This window comes from Hemicordylus capensis, chromosome 2, assembly GCF_027244095.1.
Source record: "Hemicordylus capensis ecotype Gifberg chromosome 2, rHemCap1.1.pri, whole genome shotgun sequence".
Lineage (NCBI taxonomy): Eukaryota > Metazoa > Chordata > Lepidosauria > Squamata > Cordylidae > Hemicordylus > Hemicordylus capensis.
The window spans coordinates 14,001,213-14,014,561 of NC_069658.1; the positions used below are offsets into that span (position 1 = coordinate 14,001,213).

The 13,349-nt window shown below is 48.0% G+C and overlaps 1 long non-coding RNA gene across 4 annotated transcripts in view; it reads right to left on the minus strand.

Annotated features, from left to right (window-relative positions):
* LOC128344136 (uncharacterized) overlaps positions 1-13,004 on the minus strand; it is a 44,149-nt gene extending 31,145 nt beyond the window's left edge. For 3 of the 4 annotated variants that reach the window (XR_008315691.1, XR_008315694.1, XR_008315693.1), the window contains exons 1-2: positions 3,460-3,580; positions 1,429-1,533 (exon numbers count right to left, since the gene is read on the minus strand). This is a non-coding gene — a long non-coding RNA (uncharacterized LOC128344136). Of the gene's footprint in view, positions 1-1,428; positions 1,534-3,459; positions 3,581-12,886 lie in introns of those variants that run through there. The other variant, XR_008315692.1, reaches the window with a different exon arrangement.
* Positions 13,005-13,349: the final 345 nt, after the last annotated feature.

A 13,349-nucleotide genomic window follows, 5' to 3' on the forward strand; every position in this document is an offset into this window, starting at 1 on the left:
TATTTATTTATTTATTCAACATATTTCTATGCTGCCCCAAACTCACGTCTCTTTGCATCTAAAAAAAGAATTGTTGGGTGATCCTGCGGAACATCAGCAAGACCACTGTGTTTTCTGAGTCAGTGATCCTCCATAAGACCACCGACCACAGTGAGTGGGGGGATAAAATAAAATAAAAATTAAAAAGGATCCATGTGCCCGCCTCTGTGGTTCTGCACCCACCTGGCTGTCTTGGCTTGCTCTCCCCTTCTCCTCTCCAGCTACTGGCTAGGAGGGCAGGCGGGGCCGGGCAGGACCGGATGCTGCCAGCTGAGTGATCTTGCGGAAGACTCCCTAAAAACAAGTTTTTTTAAAAGAGGTGCACACCACACATGTGCAGCTGGGGGTGGGGGTAGGGTGCAGCATCCTGCCTACTCTAGAAAACCATTGGCCAGAGAAAGGCCCAGGAGCAAGCGGTACGAACAGTCCATGGGAAAAATTTGAAAGGAATGGAGGGGAGGCTGCATCAAAGCATCCCTATGCAAACACCCTCAGAACTGTTATTATTTCAGCTTCAAGGTACAGCTTCTAAGTGGCTTCTATGCGACTAATGATTAGTCGCCTATTCAGGGGGTTAACTATAATAGGGCAATGGGAGACAGTTGTCTGGGGGCCCACGGCCTTGGGGGGCCCCCAGAGGCAAGTCACATGACTGACTCCCCCAGCCGCACACCCACCCAGGCTTCCTTCAGTTGTATTCATCCTCCAAAATTGATGTGTTAAGACCTGGAGCTACCAGAACAGCATGTCTTTCTCTAGTACCATTAAATGACTTGCATCGCCCACAATTTACAAAACCTTTTAAATTAGAATGATGTTCTATTGTGGCACATAGGTGTGTGTGTGTGTTTGTCTGTGTATGTGTGTGTATGTATATATTATACACACACACACACACACGATGCTTTTTGTTACAGCTATTCAGCCTCATTTAAGATTTCTTTACATCATGAGATGAACTTCAGTGGGGGGGCATTTTTAAATCTTGTCTCTGGGCCCACTCCAACCTTGCTACCCCCCTGCGCTTATACACACACACACACACACACACACGATGCTTTTTGTTACAGCTATTCAGCCTCATTTAAGATTTCTTTACATCATGAGATGAACTTCAGTGGGGGCGGGGGCATTTTAAAATCTTGTCTCTGGGCCCACTCCAACCTTGCTACGCCCCTGCGCCTAATCCTGTGATTAAGCCTGCCATCTGGGAAAGCCCCAGGTGACCCACAAGCATTTGCTGTTCAGAAAGGTTCAGGGTACTGCATTGTATGCTTCATGCCTCTATCAATTATGTACTGCATTGGCTGCGAGAAGTGAAATGCTGAAGTGAAGACGGTAAAAAAGAGACCAGGGTTTGGTGCACCTTCACAAATATGTATTGCCTACCATGCCTTCCACCTGTTATTGTTGCCTCAGGATCATTCCAGTTTGCTGGGGTTTCTCTCTCCAGTCAGTATGTGTTATTCCATTAATATGCTTTTTGTATCAATCCTGGAACGGTGAAAACATGGAAAAGTTGATGTCTAAATCAGGGCTGTTAATTAAGCAGTTAATTGATTTTAAAGCTTTTAATCAACTAAAAAGGTACTCCTGATAAATGCAGTCCTGCATTTAGGTAAGAAAAATCAAATGCCCAAGCAGAGATACATGTGAAAAGAATCTAGGTGTCTTAGTGGACCATTAGCTGAACATGAGCCAGCAATATGATGCAGTTGCTACGAAGGAGAGTGCAATCTTGGGCTGCATGAATAGAGGCACAGTGTTCATATTTGTTTGTTTGTTTGTTTGTTTGTTTGTTTGTTTGTTTGTTTGTTTATAACATATTTGTATCCCGCCAAAATGCAAATCTCAGTGCGGTTTACAACAAAACAATAAAAACAACATACAAAGGTTAAAACATTACAACAATTTAAAATCTAAAACAACCATAACACTATTAAAAACTATCAAACTTTTAAAACAGTATATAATTAAAAGCCTGGGTGAACAAATGCATCTTGACTGCCTTTTTAAAAGTTGTAAGAGATGGGGAGGCTCTTATTTCTTCAGGAAGCATGTTCCAAAGCCTCGGGGCAGCAATGGAGAAAGCCCAGCCCTGAGTAGCCACCAGAAGAGCCGATGGCAACTGCAGATGGACCTCTCTTGATGATCTCAATGGGTGGTGTGGTTCTTAGATAAGAAGACGTTCTCTTAAATATCCAGGGCCCCAAGCTGTTTAGGACTTTGTATTCTGCCCGGAAACGTATCAGAAACCAGTGTAGATCTTTTAAGATAGGAGTGATATGGTCTCTCCTAGATGACCCAGAGACCAACCTGGCTGCCACATTCTGGACCAATTGCAATTTCTGGACTACATACAAAGGCAGCCCCACATAGAGCGCATTGCAGTAGTCAAGTCTGGAGGTGACCAGCAGATGTACTATTGTCCTGAGGTCATTTATCTCAATAAACAGACACAGATGGTATATCAGCCGAAGCTGAAGAGGCAGTGGCAAGAAGCACCCCCAGAATGTGTATCACAAGACACAATAAGTCTATTCACACACTGAGGCTCTAGACACGATCCATGTGTAGAGCCTAAACAGGCTCTGCAGGGAGAGTGGGTTTAGCCCACTCTCCCCGCAGACGAGCAGGGAGCTCGCTCGCCCTGGGCCACCCAAACAATAGGGGCGGTGGAGATCAAGAGCTGCCCGGCCCCCAGAAGTTCCAGAACGCCGCCACACAAGTGCGTGGGGCATTCTGGGGAGACCCCCGAGGCCAGGAGGCTTGCTGTAGCCTCCCGGTTGGGGGGTCTCCTCATGAGTCGCCACAGCACGGAGCCATGCCTCAGCGTTGCAAGATTGGGAAAACGATTGGGAAAAAGGAGGCAATGTTGAAACTGGCCCTACGCCTGATTATCTACTATTATGTGGGCTCTTGGTTGCCCTGCATCAGTTTTTCATTTATTTTTCTTTCTTTTCTATTATTTTCTTTCATTCTGATCCCCCCCACCCCCGGGTTCTTATCTGCAAGCTCAGCCCCTGCAAGTTGTTCCTAGGAGTCTGTGCCTTGCTCCGTTTCCAGGAAATTGTGCTATATTATCAGCGGGCCTCACCCTCAAAGGCTCCATTTTGAGCCGAGAGATCAGACGGCATCTCCTTTGCAGTAGTTTACAGACACAGTGCACACAAAGGAGAAATCAGTGGTAAGGAAATGACTTAAATGTGTACAGTTTGGTTTTGACCTGTCTGTGCTTCCCAGTTTTTGCTAAGGATGTCATGTAACATGCAGATAGCTTAGTTTGCAGTGAGCTGGTTGTCTACATACAGGTTATGAAGATGTGCAGTCATCGCCAGACCTCCTGCCTTCAGGTTCTCAAATGTGTTTATTTTATCAATTTCTGTCTTTCCCTACCCAGACTCAGCATACACTCCTCACCTTCAAAGCCCTCCCTGCCCACAGAATTCACTCCTTTAGCTCCATAACCTGCATGCAAAAGTCTCCTGATCCTTCAAACTCTTGGAGCTACGATCCTGGCAGCAACAGCACTCAGCTGCAATGTCTCATAGTGACCAGGGAGGGTGGGTTAGGGTCATGGATAAAACTGCTGGGCTCCTCCCCTCTTTGTTCTTCCAGTGTTAGTCTCCATTTTGTCTCTCCAGAGATAACTGTCGGTTTTGGTCTCCCTCTTTAGCCATGAGCTCCAGCTGAAGTTAAGCTGCAGGCTCTTTCACATTTGTTTTCTTTAAATAAATCCTTGTAGTTCTTCAATACTAAAGAACTGTCTCAAGACTTCTTGCTTTGCTGCTTTCTCACCAAACTGTTTTTGCTTCGCTATTTGGGGACTGAACTGCCGTTCTTCCCCTACACAAACAATTCCACCTGTTCTCCTTTGCAGCCTCTTATCCCTGGGACTCCTACCCAGAACATCTGTTCAATACGTACCTTTTTACATGCAGAAGGTTCCAAGTTCCTTCCCTGGCATCTCCAAGATTGGGCTGAGAGGGACTCTTCTTGCTTGCAACCTTAGAGAAGCCTCTGCCAGTCCGTGTAGACAATACTGAGCTAGATGGACCAATGGTCTGACTCAGTATAATAAGGCAGCTTCCTATGTACTTCAAATTATTTTCAAAAAAACTCTTTTCCGTTAAACCTTTGGTGCACCCTTCTGGTCTATGGGAAACACCTGTATTGGGCAGCAGCGATATAGGAAGATGCTGAAAGTCATCATCTCATACTGTGCGGGAAGAGGCAATGGTAAACCCCTCCTGTATTCTACCAAAGAAAACCACAGGGCTCTGTGAGCCCATGGACTTTGATGGCAGGAGGAGGAAGTGGAGGCGGAAACTCCTGCTTCCAAGCACAGAACTCCACAGTGGCTCCCAATCTACAATTAAAACAATCAATTAAAATATCATTACCCTTACAAAACCATCAGATCAGCAAAAAAATAGACAGCCCGCTAGAAAACACAGAGCTGATGTCAATCAGATGCCATCAAAGGCCTGGGCAACAAGGTTTTCCGTTGTCACCTAAATGATAACCTACGAGGTCATTGCCAGCACCACAAAGGCCTGGCCCTGGTTTCTATCTCATATTGAAGTAGGAGAACACCTGGAACAGGAAATCTTAACTCCATGGAAACTCACAGTCCTTAATATACCCTGGACCCAGACTGTTTGGGGTTCAAGACCAGCACTGATCCTAAGTATGGCTCCCTGACGAATTGTTTGTTAGGTCTGTGGAAAGCCAAAGCCAAGTACTTCACTCAGCTCCCCTGGCCCTGTGCAGAGCCTACCACACCCATTGCACAGCTGCACTTTCCCCAACACAGGTGAGGCTCCTTTAGGGGAAACAGAGCCCTCTTGATTCACAGCACCATCTTCAAAGTTGCACAAGGAACACTGGGAAATGTAGTCCTTGCTAGCTCTTCCCCCATAGAGCTCTATGAGCATTCCATGTGCAACTTCAAAAATGGCACTGCGGCTTGACAGGGCACTGCTTCTTTTAAAGCCTCCCGCACTCAGTCGTCTGTGACAGCAGCCACCTTTAATTAAAACTAAATCGGAACATAGGGAGCTGCCAGGGGCGTAACTATAATAGGGCAAGGGGAGACAGTTGTCTGGGGGCCCACGGCCTTGGGGGGGCCCCCCAGAGGCAAGTCACATGACTGACTCCCTCAGCCGCTCACCCGCCCGGGCTTCCTTCAGTTGGATTCATCCTCTGAAATTGATGTGAGTGTTAAGACCTGGAGCTACCAGAACAGCATGTCTTTCTCTAGTATCATTAAATGACTTGCATCGTCCACAATTTACAAAATCTTTTAAAAAATAATTTAGGATGATGTTCTATTAGACCATAGGGTCCATCTAGCTCAGTATTGTCTACACAGACTGGCAGCGGCTTCTCCAAGGTTGCAGGCAGGAATCCAGTTGCGAAATAAGGCCAGCGGTGGCCTGGGTGCTGCCTCCACCGTGACCCCCCTAGTCCCACCCCCTGCATCTGACATCAGCCGCAGGGAGCATTTAGACACACACCCCACATCTGACATCAGACGCGGGGGCATGGTTTCGCTCCCAAACGGGGCCATGTGGCACTGTTTAGGAGCGCAATCGGCCAGCACTGTGTTTGCAGTGCTGCCAGAGCAACTCTTTCTGCCTGGTCAATTTTGCTCCCTAACAGGGCCATGTAGTCCCGTCTGGGAGCAAAATCATGCCCCCCATATCTGATGTCAGAAGTGGGGTGGGGGGTGGGGCTGCAAAACATGGCCCCTGAGGGGCGGTGGCCCAGGTTCTTTGAACCCGTTCGCCCAATGGTGGCTCCGCCCTTGCAGGAATCTCTCTCAGCCCTATCTTGGAGATGCTGCCAGGGAGGGAACTTGAAACCTTCTGCTCTTCCCAGAGTAGCTCCATCCTCTGAGGGAAATATCTTACAGTGCTCACACTTCTAGTCTCTCATTCATATGCAACCAGGGTGGACTCTGCTTAGCTAAAGGGACAAGTAGTCATGCTTGCTATCATAAGACCAGCTGTCCTCTCTAATAATTCCATTGAAGCTTGTCACAGCTTTCCCTGCCTGACTAGAGAGGTAGGTGCCAGAGAAAAGTACACTGTGAAGGGCTGAATAGTTTTGTGTCATTACATGATGATGTTGCCTAGGTGACCCTAGGCAAAAAAAATTGCAAGGTGACAATAAGTGTGGCGAAAAGAGAGTATGAGGAACATTTAGCTAAAAGTATCAAGGGGAATAACAAAAAGTTCTTTAAATACATCAGAAACAGGAAACCTTTCAGGGAGGCTGTTGGACCATTAGACAATGAGGCAATGAAAGGGATTATAAAGGAGGATATGGAGGTTACAGAGAAATGAGTTCTTTGCATCCATCTTCACAGCAGAGGATACTGAGCATATACCTGTTCCTGAAACAGGCTTTTCGGGGATGGAGGCTAAAGAACTGAGTCAGATAGAAGTGACAAGAGATGATGTTCTAAACTATCTTGAAAAACTGAAACTAGCAAATCGCCAGGGCCGGATGGCATCCATCCAAGAGTCCTCAAAGAACTCAGATATTAAATTGCCAAAATCCTTGCTAAAATATATAACTTATCCCTGCAATCAGGCTCTGTACCGGAGGACTGGAAAGTAGCAAATGTAACACCGATTTTCAAAAAGGGATCCAGGGGCAATCCGGGAAATTACAGGCCGGTTAGCTTAAGGTCAATTCCAGGCAAATTGATGGAAAGCATCCTCAATGATAACATTGTAAAGCACATAGAAGAACAGGCCCTGCTGGGAAAGAACCAGCATGACTTTTGCAAAGGTAAATCTTGCCTCACAAACCTTTCAGAGTTCTTTGAGAGTGTCAACAAGTGTGTGGATCAAGGTGATCCAGTTGACATAGTATACTTGGACTTCCACAAAGCTTTCAATAAAGTTCCTCATCAAATACTCCTGAGAAAACTTAGCAGTCATGGGATAAGGGGACAAGTACATGTGTGGATTGCTTACTGACTGAAAGACAGGAAACAGAGGGTAGGTATAAATGGAGAGTTTTCATAATGGAGGGAAGTAAGAAGTGAGGTCCCCCAGGGTTCTGTACTGGGACCAGTGCTTTTTAATTTATTCATACATGATCTCGAAGCAGGGGTAAGCAGCGAGGTGGCCAAATTTGCAGATGATACCAAACTCCCTGGGGTAGTGAAATCCAAAATGGACTGTGAAGAGGTCCAAAAGGATCTCTCCAAACTGGGTGACTGGGCAACAAAATGGCAAATGAAGTTCAGTGTTGGCAAGTATAAAGTGATGCATATGGGACGAAAAACCCCAACTTCAAGTATATGCTGATGGGATCTGAGCTGTCGGTGACTGACCAGGAAATGGATCTTGGGATCATGGTGGACAGCTCGTTGAAAGTGTTGACTCAATGTGCAGCAGCTATGAAAAAGGCCTGTTCCATGCTAGGGATCATTAGGAAGGGGGTTGGAAATAAAACTGCTAATATTATAATGCCCTTATACAAAACTATGGTGCGGCCACACCTGGAGTACTGCTTACAGTTCTGGTCACCACATATTAAAAAAAACATTGTAGAACTGGAAAAGGTGCAGAAGAGAGCAACCAAGATGATCAGGGGCCTAGAGCACCTTTCTTATGAGGCAAGGCTATAACCCCTGGGGCTTTTTAGTTTGGAAAAAAATACGACTGCGGGGAGACGTAATAGAGGTCTATAAAATCATGCATGGTGTGGAGAAAGTGGAGAGAGAGAAATTCTTCTCCCTCTCACATAATACTAGAACCAGGGATCATCCCATGAAAGTGATTGCCAGGAAATCTGGGACCAAAAAACTGGAGTAGTTTTTCACACAACGCATAATCAGCTTGTGGAATTCTCTTCCACAAGATGTGGTGACAGCCAACAACCTGGATGGCTTTAAGAGGGGTTTGGATAACTTCATGGAGGAGAGGTCTATCAGTGGCTACTAGTTGTAGGGCTATAGGCTACTTCCAGGCTCAAAGGCAGGATGCCTCTGAGTACCAGTTGCAGGGGAGTAACAGCAGGAGGGAAGCCATGTCCTCAATTCCTGCCTGTAGGCTCCCAGCAGCATCTGGTGGGCCACTGTGTGAAACAGGATGCTGGACTAGATGGGACTTGGGCCTGATCCAGCAGGGCTGTTCTTATGTTCTTATGACCCCGACACATTCGTGATGGCAGACATGCGCAGGCCAAGAGGAGAGTTGCTTCTCTTTGATGTGTCCTTGCTGTAATATCATCTGTCGCTTTATTTCATTCAGCAAAAGTCATTCATGGGAAATTTTCAAAGGCCTGTTGTTCAGAGGCTGTGCCACAAACAAAGAAGGGTGGCTAGGCTTCGGTCCCATCTCCCATTCAGAGTCACCAGGTGAGGGAAAGGGCAGACAGCAATTACACAGCCTCAGGCTACAGTATGCCATTAGTGGATTAAGGGTTTCTATTGACGGCCATTTTGACAAGGAGAGACGGAATATTGGCAGAGGGCTAAAAGATGGTGGGAAAGCCATGACTCACAAGAGAAAACTGGGTATGTGGGGAAAAGAACTATTTGCCTGTTCTAAGGTGGAGCCAGGCCTTGTCTGTCTCAAAATTATGGAGGGAACCTGCTTTTCAGTATCCAGTGGAGCAAATGTGGGCAGACCTAAGGCACCCAGGAATCTACCTTATTCCCACCCACCCGAGCCTTTAGAGTTACCAGAACAGAATAGTGACTTAGGTGGGGAGTGAAGCCAATCATAAAATGGCGGCTTGGGGTCAGGGGGCAGGGCAGGAGCGACTCCAGAACAACTAGTTTAGGGGAGCAAAGGGATGGCAACAAATGTTATTAGCAGAGCAAGGGTTTTGATATACATTAGATACTTGCAGAGGTAAGGAAATGAAGGTAATTAAGGTAGTTAATAAGTCTCTTACCTACCTGGCTGCACTGGCTTCTGCTGCTTGTTCTGATGTAGAGTGAGTGAATGAGGCTTCTTTAAACAATGGAAGCCTTTTAAAATAATGAATTTTAACTATAGGGCCATAATATACTATTTGATTCTATTTTATTTTTGGTAACTGCTGGTTTGAGACCCAGAGTTAAGGCTATCTAATTTTGGCTCAGGCTCCACAAAGCCAGGAAACTGGAACCTAACAAATGTGCCATGTGGTCAGTAATGATGTTGCACAGTATCACACATTCTGCTCACATACAATTTGCCTTCCATGCATCCCACACTTTACCATAATGCAGTGAATTGCATTATATTTTATATACAGGCAGGGGTGCACCTAGACGATTTTGGTACCTGGACCCCTTCCGTGAGCCCCTGCCCACCAGGCACCAACCTACTTTTGGGAGGCCTCCTGCTGCGGTCAACCTACGTGCCGTTTTGTTTTATTTTTTAACAAAGCCATCACGCAGCCAAGGTGTGGCTGTGGGTGGGGGGAGGCGAGCCAAGTAGTTGACCTCTTCCTCCCACTGCCAGCAGCGGCGATGGCAATGTGGGGAGCAACCGCTGGGCACGTCCACTGTGCCCAGCGGCTGCTGTGAACTGCACAGGCATGCCTGTGCAGTTCACAGCAGCCGCTGGGCAGAGAGGATGTGCCCAGCAGTCGCTCCCCCCATTGCCGCCATGGGGGGGGGGAGGAGGTCGACTTCTCAGCTCACCTCCCCCACCCCACAGCCACCCCTCGGCCATGCGACGGCTTTGTGTTTTTTTTAATGGCACGTAGGTTAGCTGTGGTACAGCAGGCAGGCGCAGGGTGGCTGTAGGAGGCCTGCCAGGCATTTGAAGGCCCCCTGTACCTTGGAGGCCACGGACCAGGGCCCCAAGGTCTGGGGGTTAGAGCGAGGAGAACCTCAGTACTTGCGGGGTTCCATATTCTGCTACTATATGGAAACTGCAAATACTGAGTCATTGGTACTATGGAAATCTGAGCATTAGGTCCCCAGAGGTCAGGCATTTCTCCCAAAATGAGGTAAAAGGCCCTAGAAATGCAGGGGGGAGTGGCCTACTGTGCTTCGCAGGTCTCCAGCAGTGCCCCCCAATAGTGTTTTTTTAAAGGCCAAAAATCATGATTTCCCCCCGGGTCTCCCCCCCCCAAGGAACCATAAAATGGCTCCCGTCCCGATCTCAAAATAGTGAGATGGCGTGGTGTGTGTGCCTTTTAAGGTGGTGCTGTGGCTTTACAGGGTTCTGTTACTCTTATAGCCCTCCCTACTTTCCCCCAGCACTGGAAAAAGCACAGCATTGCATGGAGGTGGGAAAGGGCTCTCTCCTACTCCAAGGTCTAGGAGCCAGGAGAGATAAATTAGCTGTTCTGCATGGTCCTGTCAAGCCTCTAGGGCAGGGGCTCCCAACAGTGTTCCCTCTAACAGGGATTCCCAAATGTTGTTGAATACAACTCCCATAATCCCCAAGCAAAGGCTTTTGCAGCTGGGGATGCTGGGAGTTGTAGTCATCAACTGGGAATCCCTGTTAGAGGGAACACTGCCTCATAACCAGTGGTACTCCAGATGTTGATGAACTACAACTCCCACAATCTGCAGCCACAGTTTTGTAGCTGGGCATGGTGGGAGTTGTAGTTCAGCAACATCCGGAGGACCTCTGGTTGGTAACCCTTTTCCTAGGGGACCTGTGTGGTGGTTCTGCCTGTAGGACCACCTAGCAAGCTGTCTGCAGTGTCCCGTCTGCAAAAGGCGCAGGACTAGTCCTGGGGAAGGCCGCCTCTGGCTGGACCTTTAACAACCAACAGAAGTTTACTCACACTTTGGGGATATTTTCAGTACAGATACAGAAGTACTGCCACAGTGTGGGGATCCCATCCTTGTCACCACTGTTAAATCAGCGGGCCACACAACACTGGACATGAATCCACTGTAACACCTCCGTTCTTATGCAGGCAGGACACTCCAGACAGCTTGCAAGATTCTACAGGCAGGACAACAACACAACCCCACCTAGAGACTTGACAGGAGATCAGGGGCGTGGCGAGCTTCCCTGGGATCTGGGGACAAAGACCCCTGCTAACTTGACAAAGAGGCACCTTTTTAACGTGGTGATTCTCTTTATCTAGCAGGGGGAGAGTAACTGGCCCTCTCCACCCCCAGCACAGGACCTCCAGTGACTGCACTGTTACTGGTGTCTATCTTATGTTTCTTTTTAGACTGTGAGCCCTTTGGGGACAGGGAGCCATCTTATTTATTTGTTGTTTCTCTGTGTAAACCACCCTGAGCCAATTTTGGCAGGGGGTATGGAAATCGAATAAAAGATAGATAGATAGATAGATAGATAGATAGATAGATAGATAGATAGAAGAGCAGGGAGGGGGCCCCTATTGTGCTCGCGCTCCAGTGCCTCAAGCCGCGCCCCCTGAACATGACAGACACAAAGGGGCGGGGCAACCTGCTTGCCTCTTCCTCCTCTCCGCTGCGATGTCCAGAGATGGTAGATCCAAGGGTGCTTTCCAAAACAGCACTTCCATTGAGAAAAGAGGAGGGAAACACAGCCCTTCCCAAGCCCCGCGCAATTGCCAGTGGAGGCGCCGCGTTGTGTCTTCCAGACAAAAAGAGTCGCACCATAAAGAGTCTGGCAGCCCCACTCCCTTCCCGCCACTGCAGAAGAGAAAGGGACTGGATGCATGTGCACATTCCCCGGGCTCTAATTGTTCAGCCCTAATGTGAGAAATATCGGCAGGGTGGCGGGCAACAGTGGCCACAGTGGGGCAGCAGTGGCTGTAGTGGGGCAGCCCCTGTCCCCAGATCACTGGGAGGCCCGCCCAGAGGCAGGCAGCCTCTACTTGTGGGGCCCCTGACCCTTCTGGCCCAGGGACATTTGCCCTCTTTTGTCCAATGGACCCTACGCCTGTGACAGGAGTATACACAATGTTAGCGACTCACGAACTGTGGGATAAATAGGCAGTAAGTAGGCTAAATTTTACTGAGATTACCTCAGTGTTGTTGTTGTTTAAATGAAATCGGTATAATTCAAGTGGCCGACTTCACTGAGGTCAAAGGGACTTCCTTCTTGCAGAAATCTAGTGCCGTTTTCCTGTCAGAATTCTGAGAGTGGGGGGTGGGCAGCAGGAGACTGTCAACGGAGAGAAGTGTGAGGTAATTCTGAAGAAATATGAGGGAGAGTCTGCCTGACAGATAGGAGAGGAGGAGTGGGGAGGAAAGGCTGCAGCAATCCTGGGCAGGCTTACTCAGCAGCCAGCCCCCAAACTGCGTCTGCCCCACTTTGCTCAAGGACATAGTTGAACTGGAAAAGATGCAGAAGAGGGCAACCAAGATGATCAGGGGCCTAGAGCACCTTTCTTATGAGGCAAGACTACAATACCTGGGACTTTTTAGTTTGGAAAAAAGACGACTGCGGGGAGACATGAGAGAGGTCTATAAAATCATGCATGGTGTGGAGAAAGTGGAGAGAGAGAAATTCTTCTCCCTCTCACATAACACTAGAACCAGGGGTCATCTCATGAAATTGAAAATCGGGAAAGCCGGGAAATCTAGGACCAACAAACGGATGGACTTTTTCACACAACGCGAATTCTCTGCCACAAGATGTGGTGATAGCCAACAACCTGGATGGCTTTAAGAGGGGTTTGGACAACTTTATGGAGGAGAGGTCTATTGATGGCTACTAGTCGGAGGGCTGTGGGCCACCTCTAGTCTCAAAGTCAGGATGCCTCTGAGTCCCAGTTGCAGGGGAATAATAGCAGGAAAGAGGGCATGCCCTCAACTCCTGCCTGTGGCTCTCAGTGTCATCTGGTGGGCCACTGTGTGAAACAGGATGCTGGACTAGATGGGGCCTTGGGCCTGATCCAGCAGGGCTGTTCTTATGCTCAAACTCCCCACCTGGCTTTCCTCAGCTGTCCGTTCTATCCATGTCGCCCCCCCCCTCTTCTCTGAGAGTCAACCTTCCATCCCTAAGAGGCATTTCACTTCCCACAGTCTTCATTGGCTGGCTCCCCCTGCTGATGTCACACACTACTGGCAAATATTGGCTTCATCATCCAAACCGTCATGCTCTGTATAACTTTGCCAGCACTTGTTTCCCATAGTCTTGAATGGGGCAGAAAAACCTTAATAACCTTTGAACTGCTGGCCAAAAGCGTCACCAAACCAACAAAGGATTTCCTTCCTAGACAAGTCTGTCAGAGTACATCAGTCATTTCTGCTCAAATCTGCAATAATTTTATGGTGAAGTGAAGTGTGCTGTCGAGTCGGTGTCAACTCCTGGCGACCACAGAGGCATGTGGTTGTCTTTGGTAGACTACAGGAGGGCTTTACCATTGCCTCCTCCTGCGCAGTATGACAT